The sequence below is a fragment of the Apium graveolens genome, chromosome 8 (genome assembly GCF_009905375.1).
Source record: "Apium graveolens cultivar Ventura chromosome 8, ASM990537v1, whole genome shotgun sequence".
Lineage (NCBI taxonomy): Eukaryota > Viridiplantae > Streptophyta > Magnoliopsida > Apiales > Apiaceae > Apium > Apium graveolens.
Genome location: NC_133654.1, coordinates 59,012,204 through 59,035,238, shown reverse-complemented (window position 1 = coordinate 59,035,238; position 23,035 = coordinate 59,012,204). Strand labels below are relative to the sequence as shown.

General features: G+C 36.6%; 1 non-coding gene across 1 annotated transcript; it reads right to left on the bottom strand.

Annotated features, from left to right (window-relative positions):
* Positions 1-4,983: 4,983 nt before the first annotated feature.
* On the bottom strand, positions 4,984-5,090 carry LOC141682041 (small nucleolar RNA R71). Its single transcript, XR_012559445.1, has one exon. It is a non-coding gene; the product is annotated as a small nucleolar RNA R71 (small nucleolar RNA).
* Between the last annotated feature and the right edge of the window lie 17,945 nt (positions 5,091-23,035).

Genomic DNA, 23,035 nt, shown 5'->3' with positions numbered 1-23,035 from the left:
AGTGGGAAAGGTGGCCTACGAGTTGGCCTTACCACCTCAGTATCGGCATGTGCATAATGTGTTCCATGTGTCGTTACTTAAGAAGTACAATCCTGACGCTAGCCATGTGATAGAATATGAACCTGTAGAAATTCAGGCAGACCTGTCATTTGTGGAGCACCGGTTAAAATACTCGACTGGCAAGTAAAGAGTCTTAGAAATAAATCAGTAAAGTTAGTAAAAGTACTTTGGAGGAACCCTAAGGTCGAAGAGTCGACTTGGGAGTTAGAGTCTGATATGCGTTCCCGGCATCCTCATATTTTCTCTTAGATTCTGGGGACAGAATCCCTTAAGGGGGAGAGGATGTTACGACCGACATTTTATGTAATATTATTTGTGGATTTGGTATAATATTAAAGTCAAATGAAAATATATTCAATGATTGTACGCTAGTGTGAGTGAAAATTTCTGCATTATAAATTTGCTTTGTGTAGTATATGATTTTTCAAAGCAAGAGTTTATTAATTTCTTTATTTTTGATTTATAAGGAATATTCTAAGCTTTGGAAAAATTTTCTTTTAAAAGGAATTTTGTTCACAAATTTTGAAATGATTTTATAAAGTCTCTAAAAATCCAAGTTATTTTATGGTATAAATTTTATAATTTTTGAACTTGTATTTTATTTTATAAAAATAAATCATTATAAATTTTAGTTGTCATATTTAGCAAATACAAGAAAGCCCTTGCATGCAAACACCCCTCTCATTCTTTTCAAGGAAAAAGAGGACAATTCCAACCCCACTAACTCTTATTTTCTAGCCAATTTCCTTCTTTACCCTTGCATGCAAAATGCACCAAGTATAAGTGAAGGGATTAGACTTGTCAATTCTCCTTTCCACTCAAATTTTTCAAATTAAATACCATAAAAACAAGCAATGTCATGATCATTCTCATACTCCACCCCACACCTCACTTCTCTCCTCCCTCCCTTCTCCCTCCTCTCGGTTTTTCCCCCTCCCCTCTCGGCAATTCCCAAAAACCGAGCCCCCATCCCCTTCTTTCTTCATTTCTCACTCAAATAATCATCCTATTATCAAGTAATCCTACTCCCTACATGTTGTTCTTGTATATCTTAAGAGTGTAGAGTAGAAAAACTTATGTGTTGACCTTGCATGGTGGTGTTTTGTTAAAACTCCAAGTGAATATCCTTGATTCTTGTGAATTCAAGGCTTTCACCATGAGTTATAGTAGCAAAGGGTTGAGAATGGCTAGACATGAGTATGCTACACTCATGCAATTGTTGTTTTCACCCTAATCCATTCGGCCATGACTTGATAGGAGCCGAATGGATGGTGTTTTGGTTGTCATGTTCCACTTTGTGTGTTTTTGTGATGATAACATGAAAATCTTAGTGAAGTCTTGATAAAACTCTTTGCATGCTAAGTGATCATCTAGGTATCTTATGCTAGGCTTGCATGTCAATGTTATGATAGAACATATGTAGAAAAATATGTTGTTTTGGTTTGAAAAACCCGAAGGCATGCATGCATGTGGATTTCTCTTAGAATGTTGTAAGATTTTGATCATTTGGAAAGATTTTGTTAGTGAGCCTTAATTTCAGTAGGAATAATGTGTTAATATTGATTTATGCTTCTTGTTGCATGGTAATAATTCGTGGTTATCTTTTATAAAATATATATCTTGTTGTTTCAAAAGCATGAAGATTTGTGATTTGTGAAGTGTAGTCTCTTTTGTTTTGCCATAATTGTACCTTAGGTAAGGATGATCTCACCAAGGTTATTTTGAGAAAAAGGGAGTTAGTTCAGTAGAATACCATGTATAAGTCTTGGTTTAAGTATTTAGTTGTTGTTAGTTGGGTTTGTCAAGTCAAACCTTGGAAAATGAGAAGTTATAGTTTCTGCAGAAAAATCAGTATAGCACCCTGAGGTTTAGAGTGAGTTTTGACCATGTCATTGGTGTGCACTTTGAGGCCCAAGCTACCAGAAGTTAGTATTGGGAGTATATAATAGGTTTTAGGAGTTGGTTGGAGGTTTGCATGTCATTTGGTTAGGTGCACAAGTAGAATAACAAAATCTGTCCAGGGGACAGTTTTGTTGCAACTTAGAAATAGGGAGATTTGACCATGTCATGGGTAGGCCCTCATTAGGCCCAATTGGGCCTTAGTTAGAGGGTATGTCAGAGAAGTTTTTCCAACCATAGTTCATAGGATATGAGCTAGAACCATGTGTCACAAGTTAATTCAAGTCAGGGCATTTTTCTGCCCAGAAAAACAGGGGAACCTTGGACTTTTAGCTTAGGCCCAAGAAGGCCCAGCCAGGCCCTTGAGCCACATCAAGTTTGTGAGATACCCTTAGGTCAGGAGAGTCTTGTGTAAAAGTTTTGAAGAAAAACTTTTAGTTTAAGAGTGTCTAATGTACTCAAAAAAACCATAGTTGTCATTCTGAAATTTGCACCAGTGAGCACTATCACTTATCACATAGTTTTAGAACACTTAGAAGTGAGTATTAGGTCGACCACCATAGTTGTAAGATAGTATAAGGTTAGTAGAGCAAAAGGCACAAGTGAGGGTCAATAGGTTTGGATAATTTAGGAAAGGCACATCGAGTTAGGAAGCCGAAATTAGAAGACCTTGTCTAGTTTAGCGACCAAGTGACTTAAGTTATGAGTCGAGATCATCCAAGACTAGTGTTGCATTATGATATATATAGTGTTATTTGGTGTTAATATATGATATGTGAATATGTGGCTATGTGTGTGCAATTATAATTTAAAAGTGAATATAAATTAAGTGCATATAGGCCTAAGTGCCATCCGTGTTTAATTTTGAGTTGTAAATAGGTTAGGTTGGTGAGAATATATTATAATGAGGATTATTATATTTATGTAGGATCTCGAGATGAGGGAAAACTTGCCATAAAAGTCGAGTGAAGCTCCAGTTGTTGCTCCTACCAGTCAGACCAGACCAGCCTATCTCAAGGCAAGTGATTCAACTTGACCTTCGTATTTACTACAAATAGTTCTTATATATTGATGCAATTATCCTGAGTCATTTGATATATTTAAATTCAAGCAGTATCTTTTGTTTATCTTTGAGTTACATAGAGATGCCATGAACCCTCGAGTACGTATTGCAAGTAGTTCAAAAGTCTTTCATGATAGGTTTAATGCCATGATAAAATGAAGAATTGATATATTACTTGATGGATCCTCTTGATTAACATGTTGATGTTTCCTAAGTATTAATATCTCATCCTGATACTTGAACCCCTATAGAACCTTACTTTGAATTCTGATAGTCAGATACTTACCAGCTTGATTCCTCATTGATTGATACCCTCTTTCTTATCCTAAAGCTGGACAATTCTGATATGTCCTGAGTTAAAGATCATTCTTCATACCTTAACACCCTTAGTATTCATGAAGCTTACCTTCTTGATGATCCAGCACTTGAACCTTGATGAGAAACCATTGCTTTGAGCCCAAATTGGCATTACCCTTCATATTATCCATTAGCCTAACTAAATCATCTTGTCCAATCTTTGATATATGAAAACCATTCAATTACTTGAATAGAGAATAGTTTTGTGAATCATGGCTCTGATATTCAGTACCTTGTTTCCCGTGTTTCGAGTTGATCTATAATCCCTTGATAAAAATGTTTACAGTCAAAAGAGATTTTGTCATAAATCGGCATCAATTTTTAAAATGATTAAAATGTGGGTTTTTAGTCCCAAAGGGGGATAAATGTTTTCTTGAATAGTGGATCTGGACTGAGACGCGAGTCCTTTCCACACTTATATTAGGCTTAAAAGTTGCCTAGGGATTCCCAATAATGTTTTAGAACCCAGCGAGGTTCGGGATTACTTCGCGGCTGATCACCGGCTGTAATCCGTAGCGTCATAAAATGATTTGATTAAGACATGATTTTAAAATTGTTTTGATGCAAGCAAAATGATGCCATCTCACATAGTTTTTATCTCTCGTTACCTTTGGTTATGTCTTTCCATTATCATTCTTAAAAGTATATCTCAATTTATGGTTTGTGTCGTACTGTTAGCACTTGTTGAGCATTTGGCTCACTTCTTGCTTTACCCTTATATTACAGCTAGCAGCTATGGTTAGATTCAAGCAGACTGCCCGTAAGACCTGTGATGCTGATGCTTATGTTCGAGCTCAGGTAGAATAAGTAATAATAGTTGTGTGAGGACTCGGTATTTGTAATCAGATGTAATAGTTGGTAGTGTTGGGATGTTCCAAACCCTAAACTATAAGATCTTGGATTTTGGTTGTGTATTCTTCATTAAAAAGATGTAATAGCTATATTTATTTTGCTGTTTAAGTTGAGGGTGTGACAGCTGGGGACTCGTGGTTATTTTTAGTTTATGTGCTTGATATCAGTGGTCGTTAAAGTTTAGTGACTTGGATATTTTACTTACTTATTTACTTGTTGCTTTTTCAGGTACTCTAGAGAGCGTTTATGCTAACGCGTTCTCGATCTCGAAAGAGAACACTGGATAAAGCAGAGGAAGAAGTTTTATTAGAGGAAGAAGTTCTTGTTGAGGAGGGGAAAGTTGCAGAAGAAGCTCTTGTTGCAATGGGTGAACCAGAAGCGAATACAAAGGCTTTGATAGACTATTCTCCGCCGAAGATCAATGATATTCAGTCTAGCATTGTCAGACTAGCCATCATGGATAACACTTTCGAAATCAAGGCTAGCATAATTCAGATGGTTCAGAACTCGGTTCAGTTGGGGGTTCTCCAACAGAAGATCCTAACATGCATATTAGAGATTTCATCGAGATCTGTGACACTTTCAAATTCAACAATATGTCTAAAGATGCTATAAAGCTAAGGCTTTTCCCATTCTCTCTGAGGGATAAAGCTAAGTGTTGGTTGCATTCTCTACCACATGGATCTATCACTAAGAGGGAAGATCTTGCTCAAAAGTTTCTTACTAAGTTCTTTCCTATGGTGAAGACTGTTGCAATCAGGAATGTTCTTACTCAATTTGTGCAGCAAACATGAAAGTCTTTGTGTGAAGCTTGGGATCGTTATAAGGAGATGCTTAAAAAGTGTCCTCATCATGGTATGCCTGACTGGATGATCATTGACTGCTTTTATAATTGATTGGGAGCATAGTCTAGACCCCTGCTCGATGTAGCATCAAATAGAGTCTTATGGGCCAAGAGCTATGATGAAGTTTATGAGCTGATTGAACTGATGGCTGCTAATGAATATCAGAACCCTTCTTAGAGACCAAATCAAGGAAAGGTAGCAGGAATTCTGGAGGTAGATGCAGCTACTGTTATAGCTGCTCAACTTAAGGCTTTGAAGATGAAGGTGGATTCTTTGGCTAATTATGAAGTTAATCAGATCACTAGTCTTTGTGAGCTTTGTGCTGGTGCCCATGAGACGGAGCAGTGTGCTATTTTTAGTGAATCAGCTGAGTTCGTGAGCAACTTTCAAAGGTCACAGCACCTAGTTCCAGCCATATATCATCCCAACAACCACAATCATCCTAAAACTCATAATGCAGTTCAACAACCTTATTAGAGGTATGCAGTAAAGCAGTACAACCCCCTGGCTTTCAACAACCGCAATATGCTCCAAGACAACAACTCCAACTTCAGCAGTTACCACATGGAGGTATAAGTCAATCTGATGAAAAATATGAATTGGAGGAGTTGAGGCTCATGTGCAAGAGCCAATTGGTTTCTATTAAGACCTTGGAAAATCAAATTAGGCAAATTATCAATGCCTTACTGAATCGACAACCTGGTACACTTCCTTGTGACACAGAAGTTCCATTCAAGAAGGAACAAAAGAGCAGGTTAAGACAATTACATTGAGGTCAGGGAAGGTTGTGAATCCCGAAAAATCTTAAATTTCAGAAGATGAAGCGGTGGCTGAAGAAGAAGTGCAGAAAGAAGCAAAAGTGGAACCAAGGAAGAAAACTGTGAAACACACTCCTCCTGAGGGTAATACAGGGGATAAATAGATCTATCCTCCACCTCCTTTTCCTAAGAGGCTGCAGAAGCAAAAGTTGGATAAGTAGTTCACGAAGTTTCTGGAGGTGTTTAAAAAACTTCATATCAACATACCTTTTGTTGAAGCTCTTGAACAGATGCCTGCCTATGCGAAGTTTATGAAAGGTATTCTCTCTCGGAAAGTGAAGCTCAATGACTTAGAGACCGTTGCTCTAAGAGAGGAATGCATTGTTGTGCTGCAACAGATGTTGTCTACCAAGCTTAAAGATCCTAGAAGCTTCACAATTCCTTGCACAATTGGAAACTTGTCATTCGACAAGTGTTTATGTGATTTGGGAGCTAGCATCAATTTGATGCCTTTGTCTGTCTTCAAGAAATTGGATTTACCTGATTCAAAGCCTAATGATATGTCCTTACAGTTGGCTGATAGCTCTATTACATATCCACAAGGCATTATGGAGGATGTCTTGGTCAAGGTGGACAAACTCATCTTTCCTGCTGATTTTGTAATTCTTGATTTTGAGGAGGATAAAAGATTCCCATAATCTTGGGAAGACCATTCTTGGCTACTAGCCGAACCATGATTGATATGCAGAAGGGTGAGCTCACTATGCGAGTGTTGGATCGGGATGTGACGTTCAATATTTTCAATGCCAAGAAATTCCATACTAATAATGAGGAGTTCTTTAAAGTGGAGTTGGTTGATTATGTGGTTACTTCAGAACTTGATCAAATGCTAAGGTCTGATGCCTTAGAGAAGGCCTTGTTGGGGAATTCAGATAGTGAAGATGATGAAGGTGATGAGCAGTTGCAGTATTTGAATGCTTCTTCTTAGAAGCGAAGGCTGGATATGCCGTTTGAATCTCTTAGATTGGAAGAGCTGAAAAATTCTCTAAAGCACCTCAAGCCATCTATTGAGGAAGCCCCTACACTCGAGCTTAAACCTTTGCCTGAACACTTGAGGTTTGTGTTCTTAGGTGATGCATCTACTTTGCCTGTTATTATTGCATCTGACCTTTTAGGTAATGATGAGGAAAAGCTCTTGAGAATTCTGAGAGAATTCAAATTAGCAATTGGATGGACTATATCAGATATTAAGGGAATCAGCCCTTCTTATTACATGCATAAAATTCTTCTACAGGAAGGAAGTAAGCCAACGGTTGAGCAACAAAGAAGGCTTAATCTGATAATGAAAGAGGTTGTGAAGAAGGAAATTCTCAAGTGGCTAGATGCAGGGATCATCTATCCTATTTCTGACAGTTCTTGGGTGAGCCCAGTTTAGTCTGTGGCAAAGAAAGGAGGTATCACAGTGCTTTCTAATGATAAGAATCAGCTCATTCCTACTCGAACAGTCACGGGGTGGAGAGCTGCATGGATTACAGGAAGCTGAACAACGCCACAAGGAAATATTACTTCCCTCTTCCGTTTATTGATCAGATGCTTGACATGTTGGTTGGGCATGAGTACTATTATCTTCTAGATGGCTATTCGGGTTATAATCAGATTTGTATCACTCTAGAAGATTAGGAAAAGACTACCTTCACTTGTCTATTCGGTACTTTTGCCTTCAGAAGAGTTTCTTTTGGGTTGTGTGGTGCACCTGCCACATTTCAGAGATGTATGATGGCCATTTTCTCTGACATGATTGGTCAGAATGTGGAGGTGTTTATGGATGATTTCTCTGTGTTTGGTGATTCTTTCGACAAGTGCTTGCAAAATCTTGGCGCAGTTCTTAAAAGGTGTGTTGAGACCAATCTGGTTCTCACTGGGAGAAATGTCATTTTATGGTGCAACAGGGCATCATTCTTGGTCATAAGGTCTCTATCAAAAGTCTTGAGGTGGATAAAGCCAAGGTGGGGTTGATTGAAAACCTACCTCCACCAATTTATGATAAGCGAGTCCGCATCTGTCTTGGTCATGCGGGTTTCTATAAGCGTTTCATCAATGACTTCTCTACAATCTCTAAACCCTTGTGCACTCTTTTAGAGAAAGATGTCCCTCTCAAGTTTGATGATGAGTGTCGAGCTGCTTTTAAGATCTTGAAGAAGAGTTTGATCACGGCACCTGTCATAACTACACCTGATTGGAATGAACCTTTTAAAATGATGTGTGATGCAAGTGAATATGCAGTTGGAGCAGTTCTTTGATAGAGAAAGAACAACATAGTCCATGTGGTCTAGTATGCTACTAATACCCTCAATGGTGCTCAATTGAACTATACTACTACCGAGAAAGAACTCTTAGCCATTGTCTACGGCTTTGAGAAGTTTCGGTCTTATTTGCTTGGGACGAAAGTGACAGTTTTCACTGATCACGCTGATATTCGCTATCTTGTCTTGAAAAAGGACTCAAAGCCTAGATGGATTCGATGGGTTCTTTTACTTCAGGAGTTTGAACTAGAGATCAAGGATAGGAAGGGTACTGAGAATCAAGTTGCTGATCATCTATCTCGATTGGAAGATCTAAGTGCAACTTCACAGGATAAGACATTGATTAATGAGTCTTTTCCCGATGAGCAGTTGTTTGGGGTGCAAGAGGAAGAAACCTAGTTCGCAGATATTGTGAACTACCTTGTGAGCAACATTATGCTTCCATACTGTCTTCTTCTCTAAGGAAGAAGTTTCTTCATGAGGTGAAGTGGTACATGTGGGATGAGACGTTTTTGTTTAGGCAAGGAGCTGATCAAATTAATAGGAGATGTATTCCGTACAGCGAGACGGTGGGTATCTTGCAAGACTGTCATTCGACTATTTATAGAGGCCACTATGGTGGAGAGAAGACAATAGCTCGTATCCTTCAACCGGGATTCTTCTGGCCTACATTATTTAAGGATGCGCATCAATTCATTTTGAAGTGTAATCACTGCTAGCATGTGGGTAATATGTCTAAGAGGGATAAAATGCCTCTTAATGCGCTTCTCAAGGTTGAGGTATTCGATGTTTGGGGAATTGACTTTATGGGGCCATTTATCTCATCTTGCAATAATCAATATATCTTGTTGGCAGTTGATTATATCTGAAAATGGGTTGAAGTCAAGGCTTTGCCGATGAATGATGCTAAGGTAGTGCTTAATTTTCTTCATAAGCAAATATTCACTAAATTTTGGACTCCAAGGGTCATAATTAGTGACGAGGGATCGCATTTCCGCAATCGCAATTTCACTGCTATGATGCAGTGACATAATGTGAATCATCGCATTCCTACAGCATACCATCCTCAGACAAATGGTCAAGATAAAGTATCTAACAGAGAGATTAAGTGTATTCTAGAGAAAATTGCATGTCCATCAAGGAAGGAACCAGGTTTCTGCCATAGGAGAGGGATGGTAAGTTGCTTGAGATGATTGTGGAGATGGGTTGGATTGCTTCTTATGAGGCACCCAATGCTGATCCCATGAGTGTGGTTCGCGAGTTTTATGCGAATGCGAAGGCAGATAAGAATGGTTTTACTGTGGTGAGGGGGTTGACGATGGAATACAGTGCTGGGGCTATTCAGAGGGTGATTAACCAGTCCGAGAGGAGGCCAAAGCAGGAGGATTGGAATGCTAAGACGGGGGAGGATTTTAACTTGGACTTGATTATTGCTACGTTGTGTATGCCAGATACTCATTGGAGGTTCAAGAGGGGCACGAACAAGTATGTTACTATCCCTGCCTCGTGCATGAACATGTATGCCCGTGCATGGAACTCTTTCATTTGTGCTAACATTATGCCTTCATCACATGTGCATAAAGTTACGGTAGACTGGGCAAAGCTATTGTGGGGTATTTTGTAGGGTGATTATGTGGACTTGGGGTCTGTGATTTATCAGTGTATGTTGAGGTTTCTGCGAGGCAGCACTACGGGCTATATTCCCTATGCATCCATTGTGACGAAGCTATATGTGGCGGTTGGAGTTCATTGGCCAGCACACGAGCAACTGGACATGCCTAGTGCACCGATTGACAGTTCGACTATAGCAGTGATGCAAGAGTGGTATAATGGAAAGCCGGATGAGAAGGGGCTCGATTATTCTTTTGATTACTTGCCGGGTGGACGGCGAGCTGATCAGATATATGCTGGTGGTTCAGCCCAAGCTAGTAGAGCAACTTGGAGAACGCAGAGGGGTGAGCCTAGTTCTTCACAGTAGCAACAGCAACAGGATGTTGAGGGCAGTGCTGGTATGAATTCAGCGCAGTATAGGAACTTGATTAGGAGGATGGATGCGATGCATGACATCCATAGTTGGTTTGCACAGGACCCTACATTCAGAGCCACATGAGTTGACATTTAGTGGCCAGTATTCGGTGAGGATTCTGTGTACCCGCCTTCTGACACTCCTGACACACCACCCATTGAGGTTGATGACCCTGATTCCGAGTAGATATTCTTGATTTCTTACTACTACCTTCATTGAGGACAGTGAATATTTTAAGTTTGGGGGTGGTAGTTAAGGAATATATGTTATGTGTGAGTCTCATATAGTTTGCATATTCATGATAGTTAGTTCATATAGTTGTATATTTTCCATGTAGTAGTTCTTTTTTATTTTATTTTTCATGTTAGTATGTTGCATATAGTTATATTTGCATTATAACATGATCCCTTAAGTTTCCTTCACCGATTGATTTGTGATATTGATGCTAGTGTAGTGATGTCATATATAGTGATGTTAAGTCTTATCAAGTTGATTTGCAAGCTAGAAGCAATAAAAATTTCACTAAGTCTTATAGGTTTCTTGAGTGCTAGATCATGGTCATGGTTTGTTTGTTTGTCAAGGTTTAATCACTTGTTTATATTTAGAATGTATGATATTCTCTTAATGATGAAATAACATAGATATCTAAAAATTGGAGAAAAACATTATATTTTATTGCTAGTTGTTCTGGCTAGGTGTCAAATGGCTAGTAGCTGTCTCATTTTATATGAGTAGTCTAGAGTTGAACGAGATGGAGTGAAACACACTCGTTCAGAAATTGTTGAAAAAAAAGAAGAAAAAAATATGTGTTGATGCATAATTGATCACAAGTGGGCTCTTTAATACTCGATTTATTAAGTTCTTAGGGGACTTTGTGCCTAGTGACCTATGGCTTTATTATTATGGGATCCACTAACCTAACGCTCATTACATGGGTATTATTGTATAAGACTTTTGTGGACCTCACTCATTGCACGATCAAATAAGCATATGTATGTTGTTATGTATTATAAATAAAAGCATGAATCCGTGTATAACTCCGAAATAAAAATTGAAGTGTTGTCAGTCATTTTGAGTTTAACATTTATTCTATTTATAACCGTGTGATTTTCTTGATGAGTAGTGAGTCATGATTATTGATCTAGTTCGAGAGTATATCTATTAAGCATCTGCACACATGCACGTTTCTAGTTTTTAAGTTGATTTGTTAGATTTGATTAATCTTTTTACGAATAACTGCATTTGTTGAGATGTTGCTCATTGGTTGGTTTAGTTAATTTGAGGGGATCGTTACATTCATGCATTTTTTTTCTTGTTTTTTGAGTATATTTATACTTGAAGACAAGCATCGGTTCAAGTTTGGGGGTGTGTTAAGTGGCATTTATGTCCACTTAGAATGTCCTATAAAGGCTTGAATTGGTGTTTTGTACTCAAGTTATTTGTGTTATTGATCTGTTTTGTAGTGTTTTTACATTTTAGGCATAATTGATGGAATTAGGAGGTTTAGCATTGCTTTGGTGCTAAATTGGTGTCAAGAGGGTGTCTAGGAAGTTTGCTTGTGGAATGCCATCTCAAACCAATCAAGAAAATAAAAAATCAGAAGTTTTTCCAGAATGTCAGTGCGCCCACGCTGTGAAGCGCGCGGCCGCGCCGGGTTGTCAGAGTTGCAGCGCCCGCGCTGGTGAAGCGCGCGGCCGCGCCAGGTCGGGATTTCAGAATCTTGTTGCAAGTAGAAGATTGATTTTCTAGGCTTCTGGATGATTGGGCTGCTATATGATGACAACTTAAGGTCATTTTTAATAAGAAGCACATACCAGAGCTTATGGAAAAGACAACGAGAAGACCTGGGAGCACAAATACAACAAAGGCGAAGAGGATCTAGTTTATTCTTATGATTTTTTGTTTTAAGTTGTAATCTTGGATGCTAGTTTTCTTGTTTGTTGAACCTATTACTCTTGTTTAACGTACTTTGGTTTTTATTTAATTTATAAAGACTTAGTTTATTATATCATGCATTCATCGGAACCCACGATGATGATGAGTTCGGTTATGGGCTAATCGTTATCGTGGGGTTTTAGCGGATTTACTTATTGATTTCAATAGTGAAATTGTTTCGAGGCCTTAGTGTGAGGTGATTGTATGACTCCTAGTATCGGTTGTGCTTATTCGTCTTATGAGTGTCGTGACCTTATAAGATAGCTTGTTAATCTGTATTGAAGCGAAAGTGAATATAGGGTTTTAGAACTTGCCATGCTAGCATAGGTTCATGTATTTGATATGCATAATTCGTAGGTAATTTTAACCATCTTACTTGTCCTATGTAATCATGATAGATAACTTGCGCATTAAACCATTATGTTGTCAAATTTTATAGACATATAGGGTCTCAATATAATTGGTGTCTATTCAGCTTATATCTCTTTTGTGGATGTCTGGTAGTAGGGTATTGGTACAACGAAAGTTGGCATTTACTAGTTTCATGTTATCTGATTAGTGTCAACACAATTGCATGCTAAGGTTAAGAACAAAAGCCTATTAAACACTACTAGAAAACGTTAATAGACATCGGCTAAAAACCGATGTCTATGAATGCAAAAATCCAATGTCTTCGTGGGTGATGTTAAAGACCCCCTATTTAACATCGGTTTTAAACTGATGTTAAATATAACATATAAAATCAGTTCTTTGTTTAAAACCGATTTCTGTAACTTAATATTAAATTTCTCATGCATATCTAATTTTCATATATTATCATAATATGATATTTTTATCAATTTAAATATATGTGAGGTAAGTAAAATCTTTCCATTTATCCATTAAACTGATGTTACTAGTACCAATAACAACAGTTTTCATCTAAACCCGATGTTAACAATACCTTTGACATCGGTTCTTCATTGGAAACCGATGTCTATTGGTGACCAACTGATGTCTATAATGCTTAATAACATCAGTCTTCTGTTTTAAAATTTTTTTGATGTAGTATTAACATCGGTTTTACTGATGTCAATGCTCAACTAGAAATGATGTATTAAGCTTTGATAGACATCAATTTTTTATTTTGTAACAGATGTTTATAGTGTTACATTAACATCAGTTTTATGTTAAAAAACGATGATAAATGGCTTTGTTTTAAAATCAGTTGCTTTGTATAAAATGATTTCTGATCACCTGTTTTATCCATGCAAAATTTAGAAGATGCCAAAAATTTTTCCAGAAAATCAAGCAATTGCCAATTAACAACCAAATTCAACTCCAATATTAACCAAACTATCATATCCTTACAAACATCCAAATTAAAATCCCAATCTCCAAACATCCAAATTAAAATCCCAATCTCCAAACATCCAAGTTATCATCCCAACATACTACTAGCTACATAGTTTCAAATCTGAAACACCAAACATGAACTTAATCTTTTCTAATTACTAGTTACAATCCGAATACATGCAACCAAAATAAAGATGTTTTTCAGATTTTAATATAGGTACCAGTCGCCAACATCTACATGATGGATTGGATATAATCAAGCGTCTTATAATGAATGACGTCAAGGTCCTCCTCTGTATAAGACCTACGACTCTTGGAGGCCCACTGGAACACAATAAACCTATATCATTCCTCAACCAACTAAAAAGTAATATTCACAAAACTGAGAAAGGTAAAAAATGTACCTTATCTAGTAGCTTCATCCCCTTGTCCTCAATTAAATCTTTCATATATCGCATGACCACATATCCACATTCTGTGCCACCTGGTTGTTTAGGGCATCCATATACATTCTAAAACATTATTGACAATTAATGACATCGAAGATTCATCATAATTACATATTTTACAAAAATGAAAAATTAAAAAATCGACTAAATACTCGCAACAAGGTTTTTAACTTTGGAATTCTTGTTTACCCGTCCTTCCTGAGCATTATAAGATCTCACTGCCTGTAAATGTTATAATTATAAAATACAGTGTCAAATCCATCAATTACCGATTACATTCTATATATAATTGTAAATTGAAATAAAAAATTAGCGCATTAAAGCCTTTTCAAGGTCTTGGGGATGAGGATGATGAGGCAATGGATTAAGGATGAAAATTTCTGATTCCCAAAACACGATCAAAATCCAATGTAAACTGTTTTCATTATAAATAAAGTAAGAATTTAAATTACATATCTGACAATTTTACATATTATAATTAATTTACCAATAACTATATGACTAATCAAGGCCATGCAATATTTTAAAATAGGATGCGTAAAAAATAGATGTACTTGTAGTTATAAGGCATAAAGTTATCCGAAGAACTTCATCTTTTAGCCTTTGCACAACATATTCATTAAATTCGTCATTCAGTTTGTATGTGGATGGATGAAGAAAAGCAAACATCACCGACAAATCTCTACTCGGCGTATCCCGGAACACTGAATACATAATAAAAAATAAAAATTTATATTTTATGTAAATAGATCATTACTATATAAAATGAGACCAGATTCTAAAAAAGTGTAAAAAGAAGCTTACGCCATGTATGTCGATATAGCAGACTACCCAATCATTTTAAACTCTAGCAATTCAAGTACGTTCTCATGAAGTAAATATATAGTTCTTTCAATTCCAAAGATTTGAAAATCATATGGAACCGGTATCGAGTTTCCACTTTCCTTCATCACTGTTGATGCAAATTTGTACAACAGCCTAAAGCGAGGAGGCACTTTGTCCTTTGGCTTCATAGAATTAAATACATTATGCATTCTCTGCACCTCACTCACAATCCGCGCATTTTTCTTTTTCAGTAAATAAATATTTAAGCATATAATCAGTATTATTCACTTTAGTGCAAATTTGTACAACCTCCTAAAAATAATGACACTTGGTTTGTAATTAAATTATATACCTCGGAACCAGTACTGGAGGTGTATATGATCATTTCTTTGGGCCATGCCAAATGAGAACCAATGGCTTTCTAGACGGTTTCTATCTCACCAACCACAAGAACAGGCACCAAAGCATCATCGTGGATGCTTCCGTCCACCACAACACAAACAAATCATGGTTCTAGAGGCACTCCATGAACCGATTGGTCCTCAATTCATCTTCCATCAAATCTTTGCAACTTTCCTTCTGTTCTTTTGTTCTTGTTCTTGTTCTTTCACCCCAGGACAACTTGCTTTTTTAGACATTGGTGAATGTAGATTGTCCCCAGCAACCAAAGCTTTCAACTCAGCAATTTGCTCAAGATTATGAAACTGCTCTTTGGTAATGTGATTTATTGCCTGTTCCGGTAAATCGAAGTACAATATTGGAGGTATGAAGCTTTCAACCCCACAAACCCTTCCAGCATGCTCAGGAGTTTCTAATACAGTGGTGAGTACATCATTAGTTCCATCCAACTTGAATTCACCATTTCTTTGCTTTTCGAGTAAGGAATCTTGTTAAAATGATGAGAGTAATTAGGTATGATATGGAAAATTAAAGAAGCAAAAAATTATAATAAGTCTTACATTTTGTTGAACTTTTTCTGCTAGTTCTGGGTCAAGAGTCCCATCTTCTGTCATACAGGTTTTTTTTCCACATAATTGCCCTATCTGGCCTTTCTTCAGGCTCCAACCTCCCCAAGCGTCTCTACAAAAAAATTAAGACACATTCATAAAATTGAAAATGTGAATACTACAAGAAAAATGATAAGACTCTTAGTTCTTCTTCTTCCAATCCGATGTATCCTTTTCTTAACACTCGGCGTGGATATTTCCGTTGTCCCACTCTTTCACTCTATTTTTATTTTCTTCCTGTATACAAAATAAATCTTGTTATTACTGTATTTTTACAATTAAATCTACTCCTAAAAAACCAAAAAAATATGGTCCTAAATTTATATATATATATAAAGTAATGCATACCTCCAAATCTTTTGTGACTCTAGCTGCAACAAATCGTCTCCACGCTTTCTTCCCGATAAAAGCATATTGCTTTGGCGGCTTCTATAGCTTCTTCTTCTGTCCAACATAAGGCATCACATGTTTCGCTGTCAATTTAGCCTTAAAATTTCTCCATTTTACGCCTGCCGACTGTAGAATCCTCTTCTGACTTTCAAGAATCAGTTCGAATGTATTTTGAAGCACAAATTTAACAAGTTCAGACAGTTCAAATTTTTTTAAATAAAAACCATGAGATTAATGTCAATTGCGATTGTAACTGACATATCTCAAGATCATTCCATATTTTTTCTTTCAGTTCAGGGTCAACCTTTGGCCAAGTCGGAATGTCAATTGGCACCATTGTCCTTGCCAGCATACATATGTAGGACTGCAGATTGTGTCATTCATCTCCAACTAGAACTGCAACTCGATTGAACGGCAAATTCAACTTCTCTCCCCGCGCTTTCTTCATCACCACTTTGTGCATAGCACAAATGACTCGTGCTGCTCCAGATGTCCTGCTTTAAATGAGTGGTAATCCAATTCCCATATTTCTTCAATCCTCCAGTAAAATGGCATATCACTCTCTACGGGATTTAAATCCTTAGCACTAGAAACTTGGACACTCTTAGCAACTAACGAAACTCCACTATTTTGAACAACCCTAGCATCGTCTCGCTCCTTTGTGAAGTATCGGATCCCGTCAACTAGATAGCCATCAAAAGTCAAAACAGTAAACGATGGTTTTCCTGCTAGCCACCTTATCATTTCAGAAACACCTTCGACTTTCTCGTTCAATTTAGTCATAACTTTGTTCTCAAACCAATCAACAAATAGCCTATTATGTTTCCCAATCATATACTTAATAGTCTTTTTTTCCTTCATAATATTTTTCAAGCAACTCCTTATGCATCCTTTGAAAATGCATAAATTTTTGGTTACAAACTAAAATAATGCTTATACAAAATTAATCAAGAAAGGGAAAAGAAAAGTTATTTACTTAATATATGGAAACACTTCACTATTATTTAAGAGGACGGTAAATGCGCCTCATCTCGATCTTTCTCTTCAACAGATTTAACTATTGCAGCCGATAATGGACCAAAAAGTTTGCCTTGGTCCTTCGGAAGACCGGCAGTTGTGAAACTATTTCTAGAAAACTCTGTGCAAAATTCTACAGATTCTTCCTTCAAGTATGCTTCGGCTATACAACCTTCTGGAAAATAAAGGTTTCACACGTAACTTTTCAACACTTTATTAAAACGCTCAATAGATACATCTATCTATAGAAAACTGGTCCACATAAATGCAATTCCCTGACTAGGTGCACTATTAGATGTATCATTATATCAAGAAAAGAAGGCAAAAATATTTTTTCGAGCTCACATAAGGTTATACCACATCGGCTTGCAATTTATCAAGTTTTGATACATCAACAATCTTGTTGCACAAGTGTTGAAAAAGAAGCAGAGTTTTATTATGCTAACTCTAACATTCTTCGGAAGTACAGAACGAATTGCGACCGAGAGTAATTGTTGAAGGAGTACATGGCAGTCGTGAGACTTCATCCCAAATATCTTTAAATCCGCCATGGATTCACAATTTATAATGTTTGACAAATTCCCATATGGCAACTTCATTGATGAGAGTGATTTCAACACTTTTCTTTTTTCAGCTTTTGTTAGAATAAAACTGGAAGGAGGCAGAAAAGTTCTTTTTCTCCTAATCTGAAGCTATATCAGTTCTAACCCCCATTTCCATCATATCTAGCTGAGATGCCACACTATCTTTGGACTTGTGTTTTAAATTCATTAATGTCCCAATTAGACTATCGCGCATATTTTTCTCAACATGCATAATATCGAGGCAGTGACGAACGTGATGGAATTTCCAGTATTCCAACTAAAAAAAAACCGACTTCTTCTTCCAAGCACAGTACACCTTCTTCGACTTCTTTACTTCCTTTTTATAAGAAAATTTAATATTTTCTTGTTGTGCCAACACCTCTTGTCCGGAAAGGGGTTCCCTTGGCTGTCCAAACTCTTGTTGACCATTAAAGGCTGCCTTCTTCTTCCCGTATGGATGATGCTTAGGCAAATACCGACGATGACCTTGATAATATATTTTCCTACTATAAGGTAAATAGTTAGCAACAGTATCATCAACACACACTGGACAACCCAAATAACCCTTGTTGACACAGCCAGACAAATTATTATATTTCGGGAAATCGTTAATCGTCCATAACAAAGTCGCCCTTAAAGTGAAAAAAGATTTTGTGAAGGCATCGTATACATTCGGTTCACCTTCATCCTAAAGCTTTTTCAACTTATCAACTAATGGTTATAATAACACATCAAGGTTGTTACCTGGTTCATGTGGACCAGAGACCAATATAGTTAACATCATAAATTTTCTCTTCATACATAACCACGGAGGAAGATTATATGTTACCAATACTACCGGCCAACAAGAATACCGATTGGTCAGCCCATTGTTATGTGGGTTAATACCATCAGCCGGCAAAGCTAGTCGAAGATTTCTTAGCTCACTTTCGAAGGCAGGCCTCCTGTAATCGATATTCCGCCAAGAAGGAGAGTCGGCAGGGTGGCGCATCTGGCCATCATGAATTCTTTGGTTGGAATGCCATGTCAATAACTGAGCTGTCGAAGAAGATTTAAACATCTGTTTAAATCTTGGGATGATCGGAAAGTACCACATAACGTTTTCGGGATTTTATACATTTCTGTACCATCCTTACCCACCTCCCAGCAAGATAGCTTGCACTTTGGACACTCCGAAGCAGTCTTATTTACACCCCTGTATAGAACACATTCATTGGGACACGCGTGGAATTTCGTATACTCGAGACCTAAATTCGAAAGAGTTTTCTCTGCTTCATATGCTTTAACAGGTAATGCATTATCCTGAGGTAGGAATGAGCTAACTGTAAAGAGAAGATCGCTAAATGCGCTATCACTCACACCAAATCTCGGTTTCCAGTTATGTAATTTTAACACCGAATCTAATTTTTTGCAGTCGCTGCCCTCAAATAAAGGTTGTTGAGGATCGGCCACAAACCTCTTAAAATCATGTGAGTCTTTATCGTAGTCTTCGCCCCCTGATTTACCCCCTGGATTACGATATGCTACTTCAGAAACCACATCAGCTTATGAAGCACCAGCAACAGCGGCTTCCGATGCAGCAGCCACTTCTAATGCAGCTTCAAAGGATAATTTAAATGCATCTGCATTCTGCTCCTCTTCATGTGGGGGAAGTGTGCTACCAACAGATGACCTACCAGTCTTGGATCTGTGCCATATCCAATCAATATACCCAAGACTGAAACCATTCTAGTAGAGATGGCCCCTTATTACTTTGACCGGAAATTTCTTAAAATACATTTACAGCAGGGCAAGGTATTTTTTTAGGATTTTTACAATTTACTTCGGCATAAATCAAAAACTTTTCAACCCCGACTTCATATTCAAACGAATCGCTCTCTTTTGAAATCCAATCTTTCTCCATATTCGTAGGATAACCTATTTCCTACTTAATTTTCATATCAAATATCAAAAAACAATGTACAATTAGTAGTATATGTATGGCGCCCTCCAAACCCGGGTCAGAAGTTTGGGGTCCACACACGCACTGATTACAACCTGCTTATAACAATAATAAAGATAATAATAATATATATACAGTGACCCTACTTACCAACTACCACGGATCGCAACAGGTTAAAGTATGCACACAAGCCAAACATACTAATATATTACAAACCGTTCAAATCCCAACTATTCCAAACTCAAACTGAATATTAAACATATTACAAACTTTTACAAATTTACATTATTCCAAAAGAAGCCTACTAGCTCAGCTTTAACAGCCTTAATCCCTAGCTCTCGCACTGGACTGGGGATCCTTGCTACCAACTGGTTCCTTTTTTAACTGAAAAGAGTATAAACAACATCGCACAAATGAGCTAACTAGCTCAGCAAGTCACAATGACAAAACTGAGAATAATGATCATCAAGTGAATATGGTTATGTTATCAAGTGAACAATGGATTATGATTTAGAATTGGATATTATACTTTTAATTTAAAAACCAAGGTTAGGCTGCTGATCAGTCACGCACTAACCCCGAGCAAAGCACACAACACTGCTCTAACTACTGGATCCAAGGCACACATTGGCCTAACTTGACCATTATATGGTCTGACCACGAATCTGGTCAACAATTTTATAAAAACAATCCAATTCTAACATAATAACAAAATTAAACAATATTAAACAATAATCAGAATCATTAACAACGGTGAGTGTTTAACAATGAAAGGGTTTCAACCCTTGTGTGGCTCGATAAAGTACTTTCAAGGCTTGGATGTTGGGTAATTGAAATAACTGGATAACAAAGGAATCAACATTCAGGGTTTTCAAAGATTTGGGGCTTCCAAAGCATAGGATACAATGGTTGAGTATACAAGTAATTCAGTTCCGTGTTTGGGATTTTGTTTGCATGTAATTGTGGAGTAGTATCGTATGCTTGAGATTCGTGTTTAGGTACACAACAATCAATGGTCTAGAAAGAATAAGGTTTATGGCTCAAGAACAATAACTGGAATCAGGGTTGGGTTTCAATGCTTCAAAGCACTTGCAATATCAATAAGACAATCAAGTACTACAATATCTCGAGAAAGTTCAGAACACTTGCCTGGTGTTAGCTTACTACACAGCACTCGCTTCCAATCACAATCGTCTTACTCCTCAACTACCTGTTTCCCTTTCCTACGTCTTGCCTCTTCTGCTCACATATTATAAGCATCTATCAATCATCAACTCATAGGATTCTATTCAACATATACTTTTATCTACCCTTCGTTTTACCCAAATTCGATTAACGGATTGAAAGTTATGTAATAATCAAGTAAACACCGAATGTATAGACCGATAGTCAATCAACAAGTCACATATAACACATAATACATCACATAATCAATGACAAATCATTTATGAAGAAGTCTCGGGTTATAAATATGCTTTCGGGTATTTAAAATGATTTTTAAAACATTTTTCGGAATTAAAACGGGTCGTTGGATCAATTTCGGGTTAATAAACAGGGTTCGGTTGGCCAATTCTGGCTCCGAAATAATTTTAGAATAATTATCGAGCCTTGATAATAATTTAGAATAATATTTTAAAGCTCGAAACTATTTTTTCGGAATTTTTAAATCATTTTTAAATAATTAAATCTAATTAAATAATTAAATCTAATTAAATAATTAATTAAAATCAATTAATAATTAATTAAATCAATTAATCAATTAATTTTCGAATTAATTGACCAATTAATCAATTAAAAATTAACTGAAATTAATTAACTAATTAATTCAGATTTATTTTTGAATTAAAAATAATTTTCGGAATTAAATACTAATTTTTTTTATAATTTTCAGAAATTAAAAATGAATTTTTATAATAAAATAAATAGGAAATATGATTTTTAAACATTTTATAAACAGGAATCCTATTTTTGAAAACTTTGCAAACTACAGGGACTAAACTTCACCATCTTCAAAACTAAAGGGACTAAACTGCAATTTTGCAGTTCCAGTCGCCGGAAAATCGGGGGTGGCCGGAGAAGACGATCTCGGCGTCCTCACCCCACCAACACCTCCAGATCAACACTACACAACACCAGGAACTTGTTCATGCCAATCAAACATTCTAATAATCCCTGTTCTGGTCGGAAATTGGCCAAGAACATCGCCCGTTTCCGGCGAACATCGTAAATCTTTAAAACACAACTCCCTTCGATTCAAGCATCCTCTGTTAACGAGCTATATATCAATCGATTGCAAATTTTATAAGGAACACTACCCACTATAAATCAACAGCTAATAACCCCTGAATAAAAACCCCAAATTTCAATTGAAAACATTCATACGGGTTATAAACCCTAATTTTGAAATTCGAAAATTAAACCCACTTTTGAGCATGTTATTGAACTCCAAATCAGACGTATGACATATGAAAATCATCAGGAAAACAAGCTCTACACATGCAATCATCAAATCATACAAACAATCATCCAACAAAAATTCCATATTTTTAATAAAATAAATTCAAAAAATAAATAAATTTTCAGAAAATAAACCTTTGATTCTGAAGTATATGGATTACAGATTCTGATAGAGCTTTTCAAGACCTTCAAATCCAGTACTCGATCTTTTCAAACAAAGATCAATAACACCTTCAAAAGTTGATTTGATTCTTGGAACAGTTTATCAATATATGCTTTTTCTCTGTAAAATTATATATTTATCTGTCTGCAAATGATTTTGATACGAAATAAAATACGGTAAAAGGCTAGTTATATTTACGGAAAATTAGTATCCCGTTGGATCATTCCAGATATAAACGGTACGTTTTTTTGTAAAAACTGATCCAAACGGTATCGGTTTTTCGGGATAATTATCCAAATCAGTACAATTTGTACTGCGGTCTTGGTCTCAACGCCTGGTTACGCGTACTACGAAGTGATAATTGGGATAGTTTAATAAAAAGCTCCCATTTATCAAAATACGGGTTTGTATTGATTTACCGAAATGAATACTGTATCGAAAATATTGCGCTGGGACCCGCGCAGAACAAACCGTACGCCGGATCGAAAAAAGTTGAACATGGAATATGCTCGGAATATTACAATTAGGTTAGAAAGGAGTTCTCGGAAGAGTTTCGGGTTCCAAAAAACGTAACAACGGGTGGACGTCGGTTGGTTCTCGTTTTTATAAAATAGATTTTAATTACCCGGAAAAAGATTTTAGAAATTTCATATGATTCTTATAAATCCCATAAATCAACATAGAAATATAATTAGGAAGATATGACAATTATTTATATTTTATTTTTAGACATATAAAAATAAAAATACTCAATTAATTATTTTTGAA